Source organism: Vicugna pacos, chromosome 25 (genome assembly GCF_048564905.1).
Source record: "Vicugna pacos chromosome 25, VicPac4, whole genome shotgun sequence".
NCBI classification, from domain to species: Eukaryota; Metazoa; Chordata; class Mammalia; order Artiodactyla; family Camelidae; genus Vicugna; species Vicugna pacos.
Genome location: NC_133011.1, coordinates 17,472,139 through 17,494,883, shown reverse-complemented (window position 1 = coordinate 17,494,883; position 22,745 = coordinate 17,472,139). Strand labels below are relative to the sequence as shown.

Sequence of the window (22,745 nt, the reverse complement as noted above, 5' to 3'; positions counted from 1 at the left end):
GACCAGTTAAAGGGCTGTGGCCTTAATTTGTGTTAGAGGTAAAAGAGCTGCCTAGTATGGAAATGGCAGTGGCAATTGGGAAGGAAAGATGCAGCATAAATTGTGTGTGTGTGTGTGTACACATGTATATGTACACAAGCAAACACCTACAGGCTTTGGTGAATGTCTGAATCTGAAGGGTGAGGAAGACGGAGGAGGCAAATTTAAAGCCAGGTTTCTGACTTGAGCATCAGGGAGATGATACTGCCATCTGCCAAAACAGTAAATCAAGAGAAAAATGATTTATTGTTTGTTACTTTCTGTTTTTTTTAATTGTTTTTATTTCTGTCTCTTAGAGGATGAAATTGATAAATTTCCTTTTGAATATGAAACCTGTATTAGTGTCCTTTTGTTGTTGAAACAAATTACCAGACACTTTGTGGCTTTATCAGTGAAAATATGTATTAGGTTACAATTCTGTAGGTCAGATGTCCACTGAGTTTCACTGGGCTAAAACCAAGGTGTCAGCTGGGCGATGTTCTTTTCTAAAGGCTCTAGAGGAGGTACTGTTTCTTTGCCTTTCCAGAGGCTGGAAGCTGCCCGCATTCCTTGATCTTTGGTTCTTTTCCTCCATTTTCAAAGCCAGCAATATAGCATCTCTCTGATCCTATTTCCACCATCATGGCTTTCTGATCACAGCTTGGAACTGTTATCTGCCATGAAGGACTCAGATATGTCTAGATTGGGCCCACCTGGATAATCCAAAACACTAACACTCTCTCAAGGTCTATAACCTTACTCATATCTGCAAAGTCTCTTTGCCTCATAAGGTAATGTATTTACAGATCCTAAGGCTCAGGGCCTGGACACTGAGGCAGGGGGAAGCCACAGTATCTTTGATGTACTACTGGAAATAAATTGGAGATAATTTGGATGCAAATCTCATGTACAGGATTATGATCTGAACTAAAGAAATTTATTTCAGAACCACCAGTGTATAGATTCTAATTATAGCCATGGGAGTCTATAACATTACTCAGAAAAAGAAGATAAAGTTAAAAGAGACCAGGGCAAAACTCTGAAAAACAGCAACGTTTATATGAAAAATCACAGAGCTGTAGATGGGAGGCAATTTGGAAGAGTATTATATCCCAGAAGCCAAGAAAAATGTGGAAGTCAACTATCCAGAATTTTTCTGGGATGTCAAAATAAGAAGTATACTTGGTTACTCTGGTAAGTAGATATTTTACAATATCAGGCGGCCAAGTTCAGCTTGTCAGAAACTAGAGAGAAAGGAATTGATACGTGAATGTGTCCAGTTGTCTGAAGCTCTATGGCTATAAAAAGGAAGAGAGACCTGGATTCATAACTAAAGTAGGTACTGTTTTTCCTCTCAGAATAGAAAATATCCTCGAGATGACTTGGCATTTCCATCTTTAGGCAGAAAACAGGTTGGCACAATTGTTTCTAAATTCCAAAGCACTGGAGGCTCTGTTACATTCAAAACTTTTAAGAAGTGGCCTGCGTTTATTGGCTCTTCCCTTCTGGTAACCACTACTCTGTTCTCTGTATCTGTGTGTTTGTTTTTGCTTGGTTTGATTTGTTCACTTTATTTATTTAATTATTTTTAATATTTCACATATGAGTGAAATTATACAGTATTTGTCTTTCTGCTTCTGACTAATTTCACTTAGCATAATAACTTCAAGTTTCATCCATGTTGTTGCAAGTACCAAGATTTCATCTCTTTTATGTAATACATATATACATACATACCACATCTTAATCCATTCATCTGTTGATGGCTCTTATGTTTCTTCCATGTCTTGGCTATTGTAAATAATGCCATGATGAACATAGGGGTGCATATATCTTTTCAAATTAGTGTTTCCATATTTTTGTATAAATACCCAAAAATGGGATAGCTGGATCATGTGGTAGTTCTATTCTTAATTTGTTGAGGAATCTCCACATAGTGTTCCACAGTGATTGCACCAATTTACATTCCCAACAAGAGTGGATGAGGGTTCCCTTTTCTCCACAACTTCACCTACACTTGTTATTTCTTGCCTTTTGGATAAGCCATTCCAGCAAGCATGAGGTGGTATCTCAGTGTGATTTTAATTTATGTTTCCCTAATAATTAGTGATGTTGAACATCTTTTCATGTGCCCGTCGGCCATCTGTATATCTTACTTGGAAAAATGTCAATTCCTCTCTTCTGTCCATTCTTTAATTGGGTTGTTTGCTTTCTTGTGTTGTCGTTGTTGAGTTGTGTGAATTCTTTAAATATTTTGAGTATTAACCTCTTATCAGATATATCATTTACAAATGCCTTCTTTCATTCTCTACATTGTCTCTTTGTTTTGTTGATGGTTCCCTTTGCTGTGTGGAAGTTTTTTAGTTTGATGAAATATCATTTGTTTATTTTTTTGCTTTTTTCCCCCTTGCCTGAGGAGACATACCTAGAAAGATATTGCCAAGACCCATGTCGGAGAACATACTGCCTATGTTTTCTTCTAAGAGTTTTATGGTTTCGTATCTTACATTCAAATCTTTAATCCATTTTGAGTTGATATTTGTATACAGTATGAGATAGCGGTCTAGTTCATTTTTGGTATCAGTTTTCCCAACACCATTTATTGAAGAGATTATCCTTTCCCCATTGTATATTCTTCGCTTATTTGTTATAAATTAATTGTCTATATATGCATGGGTTTATTTCTGAGCTCTCAGTTCTGTTCCATTGATCTGTGTATCTGTTTTCCTGCCAATATCATGTAGCTTTTTGACTATGACTTTGTAATATAGTTTGAAATCAGGGAATGTAATACATCTAGCTTTGTTCTATTTTCTTAGGATTGTTTTGGCTACTTGGGATCTTTTGTGGTCCCATATAAATTTTAGAGTTTTTTGTTCTGTTGCTGTAAAATAATGTCCTCGGATTTTGATGGGGATTGCGTTTAATCTGTAGATTGCTTTAGGTAAAATCGACATCTTAACAGCGGTAATTCTTCCAATCCATCAGCACATAATCTCTATTTTTGTGTGTCTTCAATTTCTTTGAGCAATGTGTTAAGAGTTTTCAGGGTAGAAGTCTTTCACCTCTTTGGTAAAATTTATTCCTAGAAATGTTTTTCTGTTTGTTGTGATTGTAACTGGGATTATTTCCTTAATTTATATTTCTGTTAACTCACTGTTAGCATACAAAAATGCAACAGATTTTTGTATGTTGATTTTGTACCCTGCAATTGTACTGTATTCATTTATTTCTAATAGTTTCTGGTTGAGTCCTTTGGGCTTTCTATATATAAGATCATGTCATATGCAGATAGTAACAGTTTTATTTCTTTCTTTCCACTTTCGATCTCCTTTATTTTCTGACTAATTGCTCTGGCTAGGACTTCCAATACTATGTTGAATAAGAGTGGTGAGAGTGGGCATTCCTATCTTGTTCCTGAATTTAAAGGAATAGCTTTCAGTTTTATTCGGTGTGATGTTAGCTGTGGGTTTGTCACATATGACCTTTATTATGTTGAAGTATATTCATTCTATACCCACTTTATTGAGAATTTTTATCACAAGTGGATATTGAATCTTGTCAGATGCTTCTGCATCTGTTGAGATGATCATACTGTTTTTATCCTGTTTTTTTAGTGTAGTGTATCCTATTGATTGATTTGCAGAAATTGAACAATCCTTGCATCCCTAAAATAAATCCCACTTGATCATGTTGTCTACTCTTAACCCTGATGTATCCATCTTTGTTCATTTATTATTGATATTATTATTATTTTTATTATTATCTTCTAATAGTGTTATTTGCTAATTAATTCCTTTGCATGTACTCTCCTTTTTCATATCTTCTTTATTGTTTTTTAAATTTTCTTTTCCTGCCTATTTTCTTTCCTTTGTTCTGTTCACACATTTCATAATGTCAATTATTGAAGTGTGAACCGTTTGTTAGAGATACTTTTTTATTTCCTTAGATGTATTTTCTTACTGTAATTTTTTTTTGCTGTAATATTCTTTAAATATCTTATCATTCCATCTCATTCATCTTTCATCTATTATGATACCTCTGCCTTCTATTTGCCTAAATGTATCACACTTTATTTATTATTAATTTCTTACCTACTGTGTCTGTACCAAGTTTGTTTCTTCCTTTTAGAAACATGCTTTGATGTTGGAGTATTGATGATTTGGGTGTATTTACTGTTCTTTTACCTTTTCAATTGTTCATATCCTATGCCAACAAGTATGCCCACTTTCTCCTTATTCAATTTTTAGAACAATATTTATAATGAACACTCTGACAATAATTAAGGCTAGAAGTGGTTCTTATTTTCATACTTTTGTCATCATTCCCCATGTGTCCTTTAGATAAAAGATTTATCTCAGAGTGTACAACACATGTTTCATTGTGGAGGAGTCTCTGCCTGTGTCTTTTCCTCTGAAGCAAGTCCAAACATTGAGTTCTTGTCTATCAACACATCCCAGAGAGAGTGAAACTTGATAAGAATAAAAAAATTTCTTTGGTTAGAAAAAAGAATGTTGATTTTTTGTTAATAATATATTTAGAATTTTATGACCTCTGATACTCTGGATCTAGAACTTTAATATCTTTCTTATTCTTATATGCCAATAATTTGCAGTGAGGAAGAAAAAGGGAGCAATTCTACTCTCTGAAATATTTGACCATATCAGCTGACATTTTTAGTTGTTCTGACTGGAAGAGGGATGATGCTGGCAGCTAGTGAGAAAACAGCAAGGATGCTGCTAAGCATTTTACAATGCAGAAGACAATGCTCCATGACAAAGAATGATCTGGCCCCAAATTTCAATAGAACTGAGGTTGAGAAACTCTGTTCTGGACAGTCTGTTTTCTTTGTTCTAAGATTTCACTTAACCTTGTTTGTGCTTGATTCTCTATACTCCTTACTGTCTGACAGAACCTGTGTTATCTGTTGACAGAACCTGTGTTATCTGTCAAAAACCATTTTGTATTACACTATTCTTTTCTTGGTACTGGCCAGCAACTCTTGTTCCTAAGAACTCTTATTAATGTTAGCAGTCACTTTTCCTAATACCAAAAGTGCAAAGATTATTTTACATGTTAATTAGATTTACAGAATTATTTTAAGGGGCTTTTATAATTTATATCAAATATATTTTTTCATAAGAAATTATGATTTTAGGACTGAGTGCTTTCTGCCTGTCAACTGGGTCCTGCTCTCAGGTCCTAGAGGACCCCCCAAAGTTTCTTGCCACATGATCCTCTCACAACACAGCAGCTTACTTATTCAGGATCAGTGGAGAAACCACAGTCTGACCTCTTGTCTCTGACCTCTCAGCCCATTTTATAATGTTCACCTGATTAGGTCAGGCCCACCAGGATACTCTCCTTTTGATTAACTCAGTTGATTAGGAATCTTAATTACATCTTTAAAAATCCCTTCACCTTTGCCATAAGATATAACATATTCTAGTGCTAAGCAGCAACCTGAGATAGTCTATTATTTCATCCACATTCTATTGTTTAGCAGGAAGTTATAAGTTCTTCCACAAACAAAAAGAATCTTGCAAAGTCATGGGTCACTGAGTGGTCATGTTGAAATTCTGCATTTGACAGAACCTATTGCAAAATCCCTAATGAGTGAGGATGGTGTGGACTGGGCTAGTGCCAGTGAGGATGGTAAAGAGTGGTCAAGCAGAAAAGATTTGCTGGCAGCCTCAATGTGTGGAGTAAGAGAAGAGAAGTCAAAAGTTTGACACCTTTTTCCCCCAAGCAATGAAAAATAGTTGAATCATCTTTGACTTTGAATAGGAATACTTCAGAAAGAGCACATTGAGTTGGAAAGTACTGGAAAAATATCAAAATATTAGTTTAGTACATACTGAACATAAAATACCTATCAGACACGCAAGAATAAATGACAAGAAACCAGTTACATACTTGAGTATCCAGAGAAGAGGACTGGGTGGAAGCTAAAAACTTTGGTAATTATCAACATGCAGATGGTATTTAAAGCCAGGAGTCATGATAAGCTCTAGGGAGAAAGTAGAAATTAAAAATCTAAGTAAGTTAAAGAACAGAGCCTTGGGTTCTCCAGCATTTCCAGGTTGGTAAAATTAGGAAGAACAACCAAAAAGTCTTAAGAAATGGGCAGAAAGGTAGGAGGAATTCCAGGAGGGAATGGTATCCTGGAAGTTAAGTGAAGAACTTTTTGAAGGAGAGAAAACAAATACTTCAAATGCTGTCTACATTCAATACATGACCATTTTATATAACAAAGTGTTGGTCTTTTGTGATCTTGTTAAGAAGCTTTTTAGTAGATGGTGGTAATTGAAACCTGATTGGATTGGATTCATGGCAGAAGTATGGGGGCAAATTTGGACACAGTGAGTATACAAAACTGTTTCAGGAAGATTGACTCTAAAGATAAGGAGAGAAGTTGGTCCATGCTGGAGGAACACTAAGAACAGTAAAGCTTTTTGTTTGTAGGTTTGTTTAATAAAATGGGAGAAACAATGGCAGATTCATATATTTGTGGAATGATTCAGTAAAGAGGGAATATTTGATGATATAAGCAAGAGGTTGGATAATTGCTAGTCTCATTCTTTAGTTAGACGAGACTCGGAAACAGGATCTAGTACATAGATGCAGGGGTGGGTTTAACTAGAATCAGGGAAGGTCCATGCTTAATAAAAGGAAACAAGGTGGATCATATGCACCTGATTTAACTTCTGACCATTCTGCATGGTTGTGAGTTTTTCTCTGCCATGTTACCTGTGCTGGTAAATGTATTCAGGAGGCAGATAGTTGAATGTAACAGTGATTTTAATTTGGCAAGTGAATAAAACAAAGCAAAACCAAATGAGTAGGAAAGAAATTGAGAGTTATGTGTGGGAGTAATGAAGAGTAATGGTACTGATAATGGTAGCATATTGTAGAGCATATTAAACAAAATGGACTTAATTTCAAGTTCTAGGAGGAACATCCTTAGACAGTGAGAAATAGACTTTAAATTTGGGTTCCAGCAAGGACAGTGGGAAAATAAGAATTAAGAAGGCATCTAAAGAGGTCAGTCAGAACAAAACATGTACATTTGGAAGATAGAACAGAAGAGATTTACAAAGTAAAAATATAAAGGACTGAGGGTTTGCATCTTTTAGAATACCTATAGGCAAATTTATAAGTTTCAATATAACCAAGCAAATTCAAACATCTTTAACAAGCTGATTGAAAAATTAAAGATGTAACAATGTGCTATGTGAGAAAAGGGCAAAATAAAATTATTTATGGAATGGCAGAATCCTAGTGGAGAAGTAATTTGAGTTAGGTCTTAAAGAAAGGATAGAGCAACATTGACTAGTGAATAAGATCAAAGATATAGATGGATGGATGGATGGATAACTAGATATTATACAGATAAAGATATCAAGATAGATACAGCTATCAGAAGGTATCATTTTCTGCATAGCCAAAGAGTGCCAGTTAAGGCCTGATCTTGTTAAGGATTTCATTGACACAGGAAATAAAGTAAGCGTAGAATTACTACAATAAATTAAAGCATTCAGTTTTGCTGTCCTGTGTTTACTGGTCATCATTGTCAGGCCAAAAGCAAACTGTATATATTCCATGTTAAAAATGTGTAATTTTAGCCTATAATTATTACATGTACTCATATTTATCAGAATGGCTTGATTATGTCATAGAAACAAACTCCAAAATCTCAGTGGATTAAAACAACTGAAAGTTGGGGGTTTTGTTTGTTTGTTTGTTTGTTTGTTTGTTTGTTTGCCTCAAATAATGTCCACTGGAAGTGTAAGGAACTTCCCAAGGGCAGTTAAGTGCTGTGTTTCCATATCAGCAGGCACTTTGACTATTATTGCAGGAGGACGAGAGCGGACAGAAAGCCCTGAGCACCATCAATTAAATACTTCCACTTGGAAATGAAACACAGTTCTTCTGATTATACATCATTACCCAAGAGGTCAAGTGATCATGTCTAACTTCAAGACAGTGAGGAAATACAAGTCTCCTGTGTTCTTAGAAACAGAGAACAGATAGTGGTGACTTGTAGATATGCCTAACTCAATATCCTTAAGGTATTTCTCTGATTCTTCCTTTATTATGACTTAGAGGTTTATAATAATTCTCTAAATAATCAGCCCAATTGACTATTTTTTCAAATTGAGTTCCAACAGAAGATCTTTAAAAAAAGTGTATTTATTTTCTCAAATCTGTTGTTAAACTGCTTATTGGAACAAAATGGACATAATTTTTTAAATGCTAACAAAGAAAATACACTTCAGAAAAAGTTAAGAATGATTTGTGAGTTCACTTATCTGAATTTCACATATTCATGTATTCTTTAGAAAACTAAGCATAATTCAATCTTAATTTACTAAAAATTAAAAATATTTTTGTGGTTTGATGATGCCATTTTCACTGTAGTAATAAAAACAATGAAAGACTGTGGACTCATTATGGAATGTAAGTGTTTGAAGCCATTAAATCTTTCCTCCATTAAGAATTTTCTCCTATCAGTCTTTATTAGCTATTAATTTTGTTCTGCCAAATTCACTTAGGAAGGGACAGAAGCACGAAGGAGGAGCTGTGAAATGCAATTATGTTTCTAGCTTTCTTTTTCTTCAATGTTTCCATATCAGCTGATATGAAAAAAAGAAAAGACATTTTCTTTGTTGGATTAAACACTGAGAGATGGTACTTTGCATTTTTTCAAAGAAGTGTTTTAGTATACATGTCATTGGGGTAGATCTGTGTAGATTAACTGAAGCTTGAAGAAGCATTTAAATGCACTGTTGGTGTCTAGCACAGTGCCAGTGGGTCTCAGTAACTGATAGTTGATGATGATGGCAAAGACGTTGTGGGAACAGCTATTTAATAGCTTTTCCTACTGAGAGTGAATATGACTTTTAAAAATGATTCTTATGTTATCTACACTGAAAATGTATTTATCTTCTTTATATTGTGAATAGAGAAGTTCGAAATCAGATTGTGTCAACATCAAACTAATCATCCAGATATAAAGTGAATGATCTCAACATTTATCCTGACATTTAAAGTCATGAGATATTTTAAATGCTTGTAAGGGAACTGTGCAATGCTGAGAAAATTATCTAGATATTTATGTCTGACAAATATGGAGATGAATCCCAGTTCTGACACTGATTATAGCATACATGCTTGCACCCTTGATTGCTTATAGGTCTCAGTTTTTAGTTGCTTGTTTGTTTTAGAATTCCATGAAATAAAGGGGCTAAACTGCTATTAGTCCATGAATGCTGGATTTCTTCTTTCATAAAAAAGTTAACATTTTAAAAAGAAACGGAGGATTAAGGAAGATAAAATGCACGTAAATGATGATGAATAATGTTCAAATACACAGTTTTGTTTCATTTTTACATAATAATTTTATAGGTTGTTGTAGAACCGCTTGCTCATGAGTATTGGTGACATGTTTACCTGAAAGAGAAGATGGATTTTGTTTAAATTAATTTAATATTGTGAAATTATCTGTGTAGGGAAGTTTGTGTGTGGGAAGGGGTAGAAATTACATACATTATGCTAAGAATGGTATATAAATAGCCATTTTTCCTTTTTTTCCATTTTTTATTGAAGTATAGTTAGTTTACAATATGTCAATTTCTGGTGTACGGCATAATATTTCAGTCATACATATATATACATATATTCCTTTTCATATTCTTTTTTCATCATAGGTTACTACAAGATATTGAATATAGTTCCCTGTGCTATACAGTATAAACTTGTTGTTTATCTATTTTGTATGTAGTAGTATCTGCAGATCTTGAACTCTCAAATTTGTCTCTTTCCATTCCCTTTCCCCCGATAACCATAAGTTTGTTTTCTATGTCTGTGAGTCCATTTCTGTTTTGTAAATAAGTTCATCTGTGTCTTTTTTCTTTTTTAAATTCCACATATAAGTGATATCATATGATATTTTTCTTCTATTTCTGGCTTACTTCACTTAGAATGATGATCTCTAGGTCCATCCATGTTAATGCAAATGACATTTTATTCTTTTTATGGCTAAGTAGTATTCCATTGTATAAATACAACACAACTTCTTTATCCAATCATCTGTTGATGGACATTTAGGTTGTTTCCATGTCTTGGCTATTGTATATAATGCTGCTATGAACATTGGAGTGCATGTATCTTTTCAAATTAGAGTTCCCTCTGGATATATGCTCAGGAGTGGGACTGCTGGATCATACAGTAAGTCTGTTTTTAGTTTTTTGAGGAATCCCCATGCTATTTTTCATAATGGCTGCACCAATTTACATTCCCACCAATAGTGTAAGAGGGTTTCCTTTTCCCCATAGCCTCTCCAGCATTTATCGTTTGTGGACTTTTTAATGATGGCCATTCTGACTGGTATGAGGTGATATCTCATTGTAGTTTTGATTTGCATTTCTCTGATAATTAGCAATATTGAGCATTTTTTCATGTACCTATTGGTAAATAGCCATTTTTCTTGTCATAAAATTAATTATAAAACTTAAAGTAATTGATTACCTAACAAAAAGGAAAGCAAACATCTACATAGTGATGATAATTTTAATAACAGCATTTATTGTAAAGAATCACTAAAAATTTTGACCATTGAATATAAGATAAAAAATAGTAAAATATGTTAAATCTGGTCCACAATCACTAATATGAAATTAATAATACTAAATAATTATATCCAATAGGTAAATGTGCAACTCCCCTAGCCTCCACACTGGATATTTTAGACAAGATCAGGTATGTTCAGGGTGGTATAGCCATAGACTTAACATTGGACATTTTAAAAGAGTTAATTATGAGGCTCTTTAATATCTCAAATGAATAGTAATGTAAGTATATTGTCTTCTCCTATCTCAACAAAGGAATCATCCAGATTCTTGAGCAAGATTGAGATTTTTATATGGAAATTTTAGCATCATTTTGATCCACCACTGAAAGAAAGACAGTTGGATCATCTATCTTTGTCCAAAGCTCAGTGTTTTCACTGTTATACCTTCACCTTTATTGAAATATGTCCATATTGTAAAATTTCTCATGTACTCTGCCCTGTTAGGATGAACATTTGCTAGAAAAATTGCTCTTTAGAATTGTCAACTTGGACTCAGTGAGTTTTATTTTCAGAAAATTCATCTAAAGGTAGCTCTCAGAATCTTCCCAATTGGCCTGGAAAAAGAAAATTGGATCTTAGTGTCTAGACAGAAGTTTCCACATTGAAAATATATTGTAATGGAGAGACCTCAGGAAAGTTGGGGAAAACTTCATAGGGAACAAGTATCTTCCTGAAAGGAGAGGGGTTTAGATGTTGAACTTATTTAACAGATTAAGTAATACACCAAGCGCTCTCTAAGGAGACCTCAATGGCTAAAATTTAATATTTACATGAGACTTCCTATATACAAGGCAGTTCTACATTCTTTTCGTAAACTCATTTAATTCTCACAGTAGCACTGTGAGGATCCTTATTATCCTTATATTAGAGCTAAGGAAACTGAGGAATAGAGAGATTAAATAGACTATCCAGGGTCACACAACTAGCAAGGGACTCAAAAGCTTAAGCAGTCTTCCCCACCAGTTTCTGAGCTCTTATCCATTACAGCAGAGTTGAAACTTGGACTGATAATCTGGTCTCAACTCTAGGACCTATATGACTGAAGGTGATACTAGATTCTCATTTAGCATGTGGCTGCATCTGGAAGCCATGCACTCCCACTCACTTCCACATACCCTGCAGCCCACCCTAAAATGGTATAATTCTTGGAAAATTTTAAATTGTATAATTGTAGAAGTTGAAACATTGAAGACATAAGCAGGAGATAGTTCAGGCAGACAATATAAGTATTGTTGGGAGATAATGTCACTGACCCTTTTGAGTGGGCCCTGACAAGGGTCCTCCTGCCCCATGTCATTTGAGCCAATAGAACGAGACCAACTTTGGATCAGAAGGAAAGGAGAGTTTTTTCCTTTAATGAAAGAATGGAGAGGTGTCAGCTTGTGGCATTCTCCCTGACAAGCCGTGGGCAGGGCTGTCTAATTAGCAGGGAGGGGAGTGTGCAGAGTTCTCGTAGAGCCTGTACGCAGCTGTCTCTGCACACGGCCTGCTGCCATGGGCTTGAATTGAGATGTCGTGTGTGGCGCTTCGACACACAACCGCCGAGCTGAAGGATCCAGCACAGCCATTTCGCACTAGAAACTCTGGCCTGAAGTGCAAGACACAAGGCCTCTGTAGCCGCCCGCTATCAACAAGTGAAACCAGACTAAGCTCAAAGGAAAAGAAAAAAAAAGTTAGTTTTTATTGCTCAGATTCTTTTTTTTTTTTTACTTTTTTTTTATAATTGACATTTTTTACTGAGTTATGGTCAGTTTACAATGTTGTGCCAATTTCTGGTGTACAGTACAATTTTTCAGTCATACATGAATATACATATATTTATTTCCATATTCTATTTCATCGTGAACTACTACAAGATCTTGAATATATTTCTCTGTTCTATATAGTATAAACCTGTTTCTCTATTCTATATATACCTGTCAGTATCTATATATCTCGAACTCCCAGTCTGTCCCTCCCCATGCCGCTCCCCAATGGCAACCACAAGTTTGTATTCTATGTCTGTGAGTCTGTTTCTGTTTTATATTTAAGTTCATTTGTCTTCTTCTTCTTCTTTTTTTGTTTTTTTTAGATTCCACATATGAGTGATATCATATGGTATTTTTCTTTCTCTTTCTGACTTACTTCACTTAGAATGACATTCTCCAGGAGCATCCATGTTGCTGCAAATGGCATTATGTTGTCATCTTTTAAGGCTGAATAGTATTGCATTGTATAAATATACCACAGCTTCTTTATCGAGTCATCTGTTGATGGACATTTAGATTGTTTCCATGTCTTGGCTATTGTAAATAGTGCTGCTATGAACATTGGGATTCAGGTGTCTTTTTGAATTAGGGTTCCTTCTGGATATATGCCCAGGAGTGGGATTGCTGGGTCATATGTTAAGTCTATTTTTAGTCTTTTGAGGAATCTCCATACTGTTTTCCACAGTGGCTGCACCAAACTACATTCCCACCAACAGTGTAGGAGGGTTCTCTTTTCTCCACATCGTCTCCGGCATTTATCGTTTGTGGACTTTTGAATGATGTCCATGCTAATTTGTGTGAGGTGATATCTTATTATAGTTTTGATTTGCATTTCTCTGATAATTAGGGATATTGATCACTTTTTCATGTGCCTATTGGCCAACAAAACTCTTTTTAATTTAATAGCACAGCCACTCTCCGCCTCAATGTCCCATATCTCTCTTCCCCCTCTACCTCAACCTTGGCCACTTTAAGGAGGAAGACGATTAGAGCTGGAGCCAAGGAGGATTATTTTTTTGTTTCTATCTTTTTAAAACTTTCTATTCTTTTAAAGAATTAATATACTCATATATTTAAAAATACAAAGTGACATAAAAGGCATATATGCTCACTCCATCCACTGCCTTCCCTGTCCCAGAGGTGCAGCTTATATTAGCTTCTTGTGCATCATTTAGCATTTCCTTGTTTGAGTAACTGTTGGTTTCTGACTTCTTGAAACTTCTGTTCTTGTCTGTTTTAAAGTGTGCTGCAAGAGGTCCTCCTGGGCAATCTCCATCTGCACAGGCTTTTTGTCAGCAAATCTCAGCAGGGCGTACTTTGCAGTGTCCAGTGGTAGTCCCAACTGACAGATTTACTCATCTGCAGAGCCAATCAGTGGCACAGACTGACCAGGGAACTAGGCAGATGCAGGTCTGCCTGATTCACGTCCTCAAAGAACCTTTTCAGCCCTGGATGAAGCCTGGTCTGCCTCTGCCCAGGCAGGGGATCTAAGTCATAGCCCAGACCATTGCTGAGTGTAAATCCTAATACCAGAGATTCTTTGATACTTTGCTCATTTCAAAATAGATAGGAGATACCTCCATGAATGTCTCTGCAAAATAAGTACAAAAACAAAGAGATGCACAAACAAATAAGTGCTCAGTTAGGATCTGGAGATGAATGGATATTAGGGCAGACAGGAAATAGTGCTTCTGTGTCCAGGAGCCAGAACAAAACCTGAAACTCAAATATAGAAGTTGATGGCCAAGAGTAAAGGGAGCCAGGCAAGAGCAATGAGGAATCAGACAAGCAATAAACTGAATTGGAACACAGTCATCAGAAGATACAGATCAGTACTATGACCAGTTAGGGAACTATTTCCATTGGAAGAAAAATAAAGAGCGAAGGCCAAATCTGAGAACTTTTTCTTTAAACTAAAGCTTTTAAGGCAGCCTGAAATGGTCCTGGAATGAAAGCAACAACTAGCTTGTAACCAATGCAGAAATATAAAATCATTGAATGGGAGACTTCTCAACATAGGCCTATAGGATTCCCACAGATTAAAATCAAGCGTCACCCCAATGATAAATATGAGTTAAAAAAAGAAACAAGGCACTCTGAATGTCATTAAGAAAAGTAAACCACAGATCTAGAATTTAAAGAGCTGATTGATAGGACAGGTTATGCTACAGTTACAGTGAAAATAAAAAAAACTTTTATTACTTGCTGACATTGCATGTCATACATAAAGTCAATAGAAAGCTCTGCTCCACATCAGAGTTACAGTCGCTCAGGAACCCAACCTGTCTTGATTCCTATCTTGTTGCCCTCTAGGTTGTTGCAAAAGGAGATGAGAGAGACTAAGAAATGATGTGTGGGATCTCTAATGTCCCTGTCCACATGTGACTCATAACACTTCTGTTTATATTTTATTGACCGAGATAAGTCACATGATTCCAATAACTTTAAAGGTACTAAAAATTGTACGGTAACAAAAAAAATGGTGATTAGTATCAATACTTTTGTCACAGTTAAACAAGTTCCTATTGTCATACAGAGAATATAACCTAACTATAAACAAAAAACGAAAATTGGAGATGATTAAAAACAGATTTGTCCTAGTTTTAAATGAGTGAAGGGGAAAACATAATAAAATAGCACATACCTAATGAATTCAAATAAAAGTGAATAAAGAAAAAACTAATAACCTACAGAAAAAAATAAACCAATCCATTATAATGAGAAGTTTCAACTTGCCACTATAAAGTATTGATAGGTCAGACTGGCTATAAAAACATCAAAGATGGCATAGAAGGTTTGAATGATAAAATAACCAATTTTAATCTAATATGTGTCCAGCCATTCGTGAATCCACGATCCATGCATCCATATGTGACTTAGAAAAATGTATTATTAAAAATGTATTATTTATTAAGTGATAAAGTATATCTCACAATGTGCAAATATAGGTGTTACATAAACTAGTCCTTAGATCAGTTCTGTGAGTGATGCCATCTCTTTTTAATACTTTTATTTCCTGTTGAATTATGCAGTTATCTCATGTTCATCATCGGTAACAAAATTTTATCATTTGTATGAGCATTTACTGGCTTTCAAGTGATTTTTTTTTTTTTTTTAGTTTAGAACATTTGAGACTCAGAGAATGTTTGAGAAAATAGCATTGAGAATTCTCAGTTTCCCCCTTTATTAACATCTTCTATTAGTAAGCTACACTTACATACAACTAATGAACAATTATTAATATGTTATTCTCAACAGGAATCCACACTTTATTCAGAGTTACTTAGTTTTTACCTTATATTTTAACTGTTTCAGGGCACCATCCAGGATATCACATTACACTTAGCAGTCATGCCTCCCTAGGTGCCTTTTGGCTCTGACAGTTTCTCAGACTTTACTTTTTTGATAATTTTGAAAAGAGTAAGTCAAGTGTTTTGTATTCTGTGGTTCCATGTATTTCTAAACTACTTTTCTTTGCAACAAGACAATTAGTAACTTGGGGGCAGATCTTATCTGTATATTTTTCTTTCCTGTAGAAGCTAACACACGTCCTTTAGCTTTATAAAATAAAACAAAAATTGTTTATATTGGTTTTTAATAGTTATCTTTATGTTGTAAGGAGCTTTGTTATTTATATCATAGAAATTTAAACCTCGAAAAATACAAAGAAATAATATATTAACATTCATTTCATAGAGATTAAAAAAAAACTATGTGATGAAACCATTAATGATTTTTCTAAAAGTATGGAAATTGTGGAAAATTATAGTGGAAAATGTTAGAAGAAACAGATTTTTGAACTTCTCATTGCATTCTATTTCCATAAAGCCCGCTAATTTTTACTCCCTTTAAGCTACATATTATCTTTTCTGTGTAACTTAAAGAATATGTAATTTTCCATATGTTGATAAGAAACCTATTTTTAGCAGGTATTCCAAATTACAATAAATCTTCAAGAGAACATCATGCCATACACATTACTATCTCTGTGGAACTCCAAAAAAGTTAATATCTTTAAATGTAAATAATATTGGGCAGATATTTGCATGGACACTGAGGCTATAAATGTTTTCAATAAAATAATTTTTCATAGAAATTTAAAATTTGCTAAGGCAAAGACATTCTTTGAAATTCTTTGGAATTCTCTGAAGCATCAATAAGATTATAATTAACCACAAGAAAAATGAATTAGTTGATTTTGGAGACTGGTGAGACATAGTTATTAAAAACCTATTTAAAGATACATTTATTATATTGGTTCCCTAGTATGTGAAATGGGGACAAACTGTATTGTCATTGTCCTTAAGGAATTTAAAAACTACCAAAGACAAATAAAAAGAAAACATTTATGAACTGTGATAGTGCTATCAATATATAGGTGTTACTGGAATACAAAGAAGGGAGCATATCTCTGACATTAATTGTGTGTATGTGTGTATGTGTGTGAGCATGCACATTGCTTGGACAGGATCATGCTGGGTTGTTCATTGAAGGCTTAAATGAAATACATAAATATCCTTCAGACGAGAAAAGCTTAAATTGAGCCTTAACCAGGGGAGGAATACTGTAAGGGCATTCCAGACAATAGGACAAAAGTTGCAAAGATTGGAGCCAGAGAAGAATATAAAATCACCAGCAAACTGCAGGTAGTTGATTTTCCTATCACTAAAAAAACCTCATAGAGTCATTTGGTGGTCAACACATCCAGCAGTTACAGGATAAATCTGTATGATGAAGGTGAAATAGGTCTAATATAAAAATGTATTTAATCTGTATTTTGAGACATACATTTTTGTATCAAATGTACCAAAAATATTGATCATATTTGTTATTATAGCTAATTCCTAACACACTTATTGTTTTAATTATAAGAATATTTAATAAATTGCTTAATTGATTAAAACATGACAAATATTTTGGAGAAAAATTATCTATTAATTCTTTTCAAACACAGATGATCAGAACATTGTAGGGGAAACAAAATTTGCCACCACAAATGTATCTCTTGGCCTGATTATTTTTAAGAAACAGAAGACTCGGGAAGTCTTTCTTTTTACCTCTCTCTTAGCTGCCTTAAGAATTTAGATAAAGCGCTTATTCCAGGAACAGACCTATCATCAATTTACAGTCCCACCAATAGTGTAGGATGGTTCCTTTTCCTCCACACCCTCTTCAGCATTTATTATTTGTAGAGTTTTTAGTGATGATCATTCTGACTGTTGTGAGGTGATACCTCATTGTAGTTTTGATTTGCATGTCTTTAATAATTAGCAATTTATTAAGCATCTTTTCATGTGCGTGTTGGCCATCTGAATATCTTTTTTGGAGAAATGTCTATTTAGGTCTTCTGCCCATTTTTTGACTGGGTTGTTTGGTTTTTTGATATTAAGCTGTATGAGCTGTTTGTATATTTTGGAAATTAGTCCCTTGTCAGTCATGTCATTTGCAAATATTTTCTTCCATTTTGTAGGTTAGCAGGGTAGAAAGCATCTTTTTTAAAGAGAACACTAGCATAATGTATTTTTTGTAAGCTCTCCTTTGCTATTATTTTTCCTCTTGCCTACAGTTATTCTTATTTATAAATGAAATCTTCCCAGTGAAATGTCTCCTGGGTTACAAATTTCCTCTCAGCTTGTGATTTTCTGCCACTAAAAGCACACAATAGTCACTTCCAGTTGAAGTAATTGAGCTAAATATGTCTATTGAACTCGTAGCCAGATAGTTCAGTCTCTGCCTGATACTCTCTGTTCAGTGCAGCACTGAAAATTGGAGAGCACAGTCCATAGTTTTAGCATGGGTCAAAACTAGACTACAAATTTATCATAAATTTTTTATTCCCTCCAATTACAAAAGAGGAACTAAAATAGCCTGATTTTATATACGTATCCTGAAAAAAATGTTTTAGCTAATGGGCTCTTCTACAACACTAGGAAAATAATAGGGACCACAATAGCATGTTGCTTCCTGATCTTCTTAAAAATTTTTTTTTAATTTTTAAATTTTTTATTTTTTTTAAAAAGTATCATCAGTTTACAATGTTGTGTCAATTTCTGGTGTATAGCATACATGTACATGCATATATTCCTTTTCATATTCTTTTTCATTATGGTTACTACAGTAGTAACCATAGTTTTCATGTCCCTAATTGCAATTCCTTTACTATTCTCAGATAACTGTGATCTTGCTTACTAAACTGCTTATCTTTGTATTTTAAAGGTTGACACATCTTTGCAATAATCTCTTATTTGTGTGTGTGTGTGCATGTGCCCAACTCTCTTCCTAAAAAGGTTTCTTTTATGAATTGTGCATCAAAATAGTTCTCCTGATTCTTTGGCAATACCCATAATATTGTAAATTATTTTCTCCATCATGATCTGGCCCATGCCAGCCATTCCATCCTTTAAGAAGAAAAGAATAATTTTGTAAAGGACCTAATGATAGGTGGCTTTATTAAGCTTTCCTTTAAGGTATTAAAAGCTAGGTCATCCTAATTGTCCCAAATAATAGGATCAACTGACAAAACTCAGCTTCTCCTTAAAATCTTTATGTCCCTTTGAGGCCAAAAGCTGTAAAAGGTGGATGCTGTCTTTCCATGGGGAAACCTGGGAGAGGGGAACAGAGAAGCAAGCTATCTACATATTGCAATAAAGTAGAGCCTCCAGGAAATGTTACATCATCTAAATCAACTTTTAAGGTTTGTGAGAACTAAGAAGGACTTTTGGTAAAACCCTGGGGCATTACTGTCTTTCTCAATAAAGACAAAGAGATACTAACTAGCTTTATCCACAGAGATGCTAAAGAAGGCATCTTTAGCATTTATGCTACATAAATCAATGGTAGTTACAAATTTGCCTTCAGTGGGGATGGAGGCTAATAAAATATGGGGGTTGGCAACAACAGGGTGTTGAGGGAGAATAATACTGTGTATGACTCAGAAGTCCTGGACAAATTTACATCATCAGCCATTATGTTTCTTTACAGATAAACAAGGGCCTTGCACGGACTAGAGCAGGGGATAATGAGGCCCTGGGCCTTATGGTCTTCTATTATCAGCTTAATGCCCTGGAGGGCCTCTTTATTTGTAGAATATTGATTAATTCTGGAAACAGGCTTTGAGGGATATATTTGGATCTTAATAGGAGGTGCACTGTTGATTCTGCCAATGTTAGTTGAGGATTTTGCCCATAAGGAGCGTGGTAGCTTATCCAATAGGGATAACTGGTTAGTGTTATCTTTGACAATAGCTTGTAGTCTGACTTTAGTCTAGGGAACATAAAAAAACTGGAGGTTTACCATTTGGATTTTCAGAGGCTCTGATTTTAAGGAGGAGGAAGTGGGGAGAGGTTTGGAGAAAAAGGTAGATTCTGTGAGAAGATTAAAATGAGGCAGCAGAGGATGTAGAGGAGGTGGGAACAATACAGAAGGGAAAGAGGAAGAGGGCACCGGAGACAAAGAGAACAGGGGAGGGAAAAAGAGTCCTCAGAAGTTTTTTTGTTTTCTTTCAATTATTTGTTTGCTTTGGTTAATTTGGACATTGTATTTTGTAAAGAGAAGGTTTTAGAGTTTTGAATGTATTTGGAAGCCTCCAGGTGCCAATTAAAATAGGTATATCATTCAATCTGTTTAATTTTGGAACCGCTGTTTTCTAATTTATTTCTGAGAAAAACAAGTTTGAACAGGTCAAAAGTTTCCCATTATGGCCATTAGAGTTCTAAATTATTTTTGGTTAAGTAGATCCATTTAGTTAAAGATGTATGTGAGGAACGACCATAGTTTTTTAACATAAAACTAGCCGAGGACTCAGAAGGAGGACCATCTTGAGAGAATTTAGAGGATTGGGATCCCATACTTCAAAACCAGAGTTTCAGGAAACAAATGACTACTCACCAAGAGAGCAATGCCTTCACAAAAACAAAGTCAGATCCCAAATAAAGTTGGAGAGCTCAACAAAAAGGAGATTGCTTAGATCCAAAGGAGACTTACCAAACCGAAGGGAAGAAGCTGACTCATGGAAGCAGGGAACACAAGGGACTCAAGTGGGTACTGTTGTGGGACATGATGGGACGGCTGGTCGATGAACCAGTGACACGTGGGTTGGTAAAAGAATGTACCAGAGATTTAGTATAAGAAAAGAAAGGAGTTTATTAGGGTACACTGTCACAGACAACAGCGAGCCACACAGATAAGAGGTGTCTATGTGAGCACTGAGGCAAAGGACAAGGGAAAAGTTTAATAGTTACTCTGCCAGAGACAACAGCAGGCCACACAGGTGAGGGGTACCTGTGTGAGCACCAAGGGCCGATTGTTGGGGTCTTTTATAAGGTCTAGTCACAAGGTGCCTGATCGGCTTGTGCACAAGTTATTGATTGGCTGTAGGTGAGGTAAGAGGTTTAGGGTCTGTGAAGGGTGATGGGGTTTGACTCTGATAAGGTGGACTGAAACAAGCCAGCCTGAGCATTACCTGGGGCTATTAGTTTGTTATGGAAAACATGCCCAGTAAAGAATGGGAAGACTGTGTTTTTAAACTTAGATCCCTAGTAAAGTAATGATGTCACTGATAAGGGAGGCAGGAAATAATATAAAAGAATATATTTTAAGTGAAAAATAATTAGTATCATATTAAGTATTTCAAATTTGTTACCAAGAGATTGATTATTTATTTATTTATTTATTTAGTGGTTAGTTGAAAATAAGGATGGAGACATAACTTTGTTAAGTTTTGAGTATGTATGAGATATTTGAGATCATGGGAGAAGGTGAAAAGCAAGAATGGAGAGGGAAGAAGAGTCAAAAATAGCACATTAGTGAATATCAATATTTAAGGGACAGAGAAACATAGTCTGTATTAAAAGGGCTCTGGGAGCCAGAGGAGAAAGAAGGCAATAGAGTGGGAAGTTTGAATACAGTGATCAATAATCACAAGCAGCACAAACATCAACATCTAAGATGGACACTGAAAATAGGATATTGAATTATTTCTACATTTAGGTGCCAAACATATCCTAATTAAGGAGGACAAGCAATAATTATGACATTTTTCATTGTAATGGAATCAGCAGCCACTAGAGTTCATAATTTATAAGCAAAACCCCTGCATTATCTCATCTTCATACTGTTTTCCAAATGAAAATACCTCTATCTTAAAGATGAAAGGATGAATAAATATACAAGTATTTTGATACCCAAAACAATGCTACATTCTGGAATTATGTACAATATTTCTGATTTCTAGTCATTTACTAAGTTATCAAAAGAAATCACAACTGATAACACCCAAAGTATAATTTGAAATTGTTGAATGATATTTATAAAGCCTAACAGAGACAAATGTATCTAAATACTTTAATACATTGTTGACCCATACTCCATGGAAAAACATCAGATTTGAAACATTAGTTTAAACTGGCTTCTGTGATGAAAGAAAATAAATTAGCACACAAATCTACCATATTTCATCTTTGGTGTTTGCAAATTGGCTACTAAAATTAAAGAGGAGTAGGAAATACAATATTGTGTGTGTTTGTGTGTGTACACATGTATATATACATATATTTGTGAAGAAATAAAGTTAGAGGCAGTAAGTCACCCACACACAGGAAGATTAAGTCAGGTTAAACCATTAACACTTGCGTGTCAGGTACCATCAGACTCCCCAGACTTATTCAGTCTCTGCTAAGCTGGACAAGGAGCAAGTGTATGTAAGGGATCCAGCCCTGCCTGTTATTTGTCCTCCTCTTTTCTCTGCAATTTGATTAGCTACCAAAAATTAATCTGTTAAGCAGTGTTCAAAAATCCTGCTTACTGTCTCCTGTCATATATGTAAATACAAACATACCTTTGAACTTTCCTTTCTTTTTCTCTCCCCATTATCCCTCCCTGCCTTTCTCTTAGTATCTCTCCCTCCCACTCGACTTTCCTCTGCCTCTCCTCCCTTCTCCAGGACATCTGAGAGTCCGGGAGTCTACGCGACCCTTGCCTTGCTTATGTCTGAGTGAGTAATACACCTTTGGATTACTTATGATCACTGGCTTTGATGGGGTTTTCCTGATGTCTTTGCAGTGACAATGGTTGTTAGAATGGTTGTATTATAATACAGTACATATATTTAAAGTAATTCTACAGTTGCTTGTCTTTATGTAGAGTAGAAATGTCCTGAAGCACTATTTTGGGGGAACTTAGTAATTATATATCTTTTCATTTATTCTTACCATGGAGCTCTTTCAAATGCAAGGGAGTAATTGGATGAATATATGTTAAGGGTTTAAATTTCATTCAGTGCTTCAATAAAACAATCAAAAAAGCCACAATATATTCCTAGAATTTTTATACAGTAGGGGTTAATTTCT

General features: G+C 35.0%; 1 long non-coding RNA gene across 2 annotated transcripts in view; it reads left to right on the top strand.

Annotated features, from left to right (window-relative positions):
• LOC140689278 (uncharacterized) overlaps positions 1-22,356 on the top strand; it is a 231,044-nt gene extending 208,688 nt beyond the window's left edge. For both annotated transcript variants that reach the window (XR_012064169.1, XR_012064170.1), the window contains exon 3: positions 22,291-22,356. This is a non-coding gene — a long non-coding RNA (uncharacterized lncRNA). The remainder of the gene's footprint in view (positions 1-22,290) is intronic.
• The last annotated feature ends 389 nt before the right edge of the window (positions 22,357-22,745 follow it).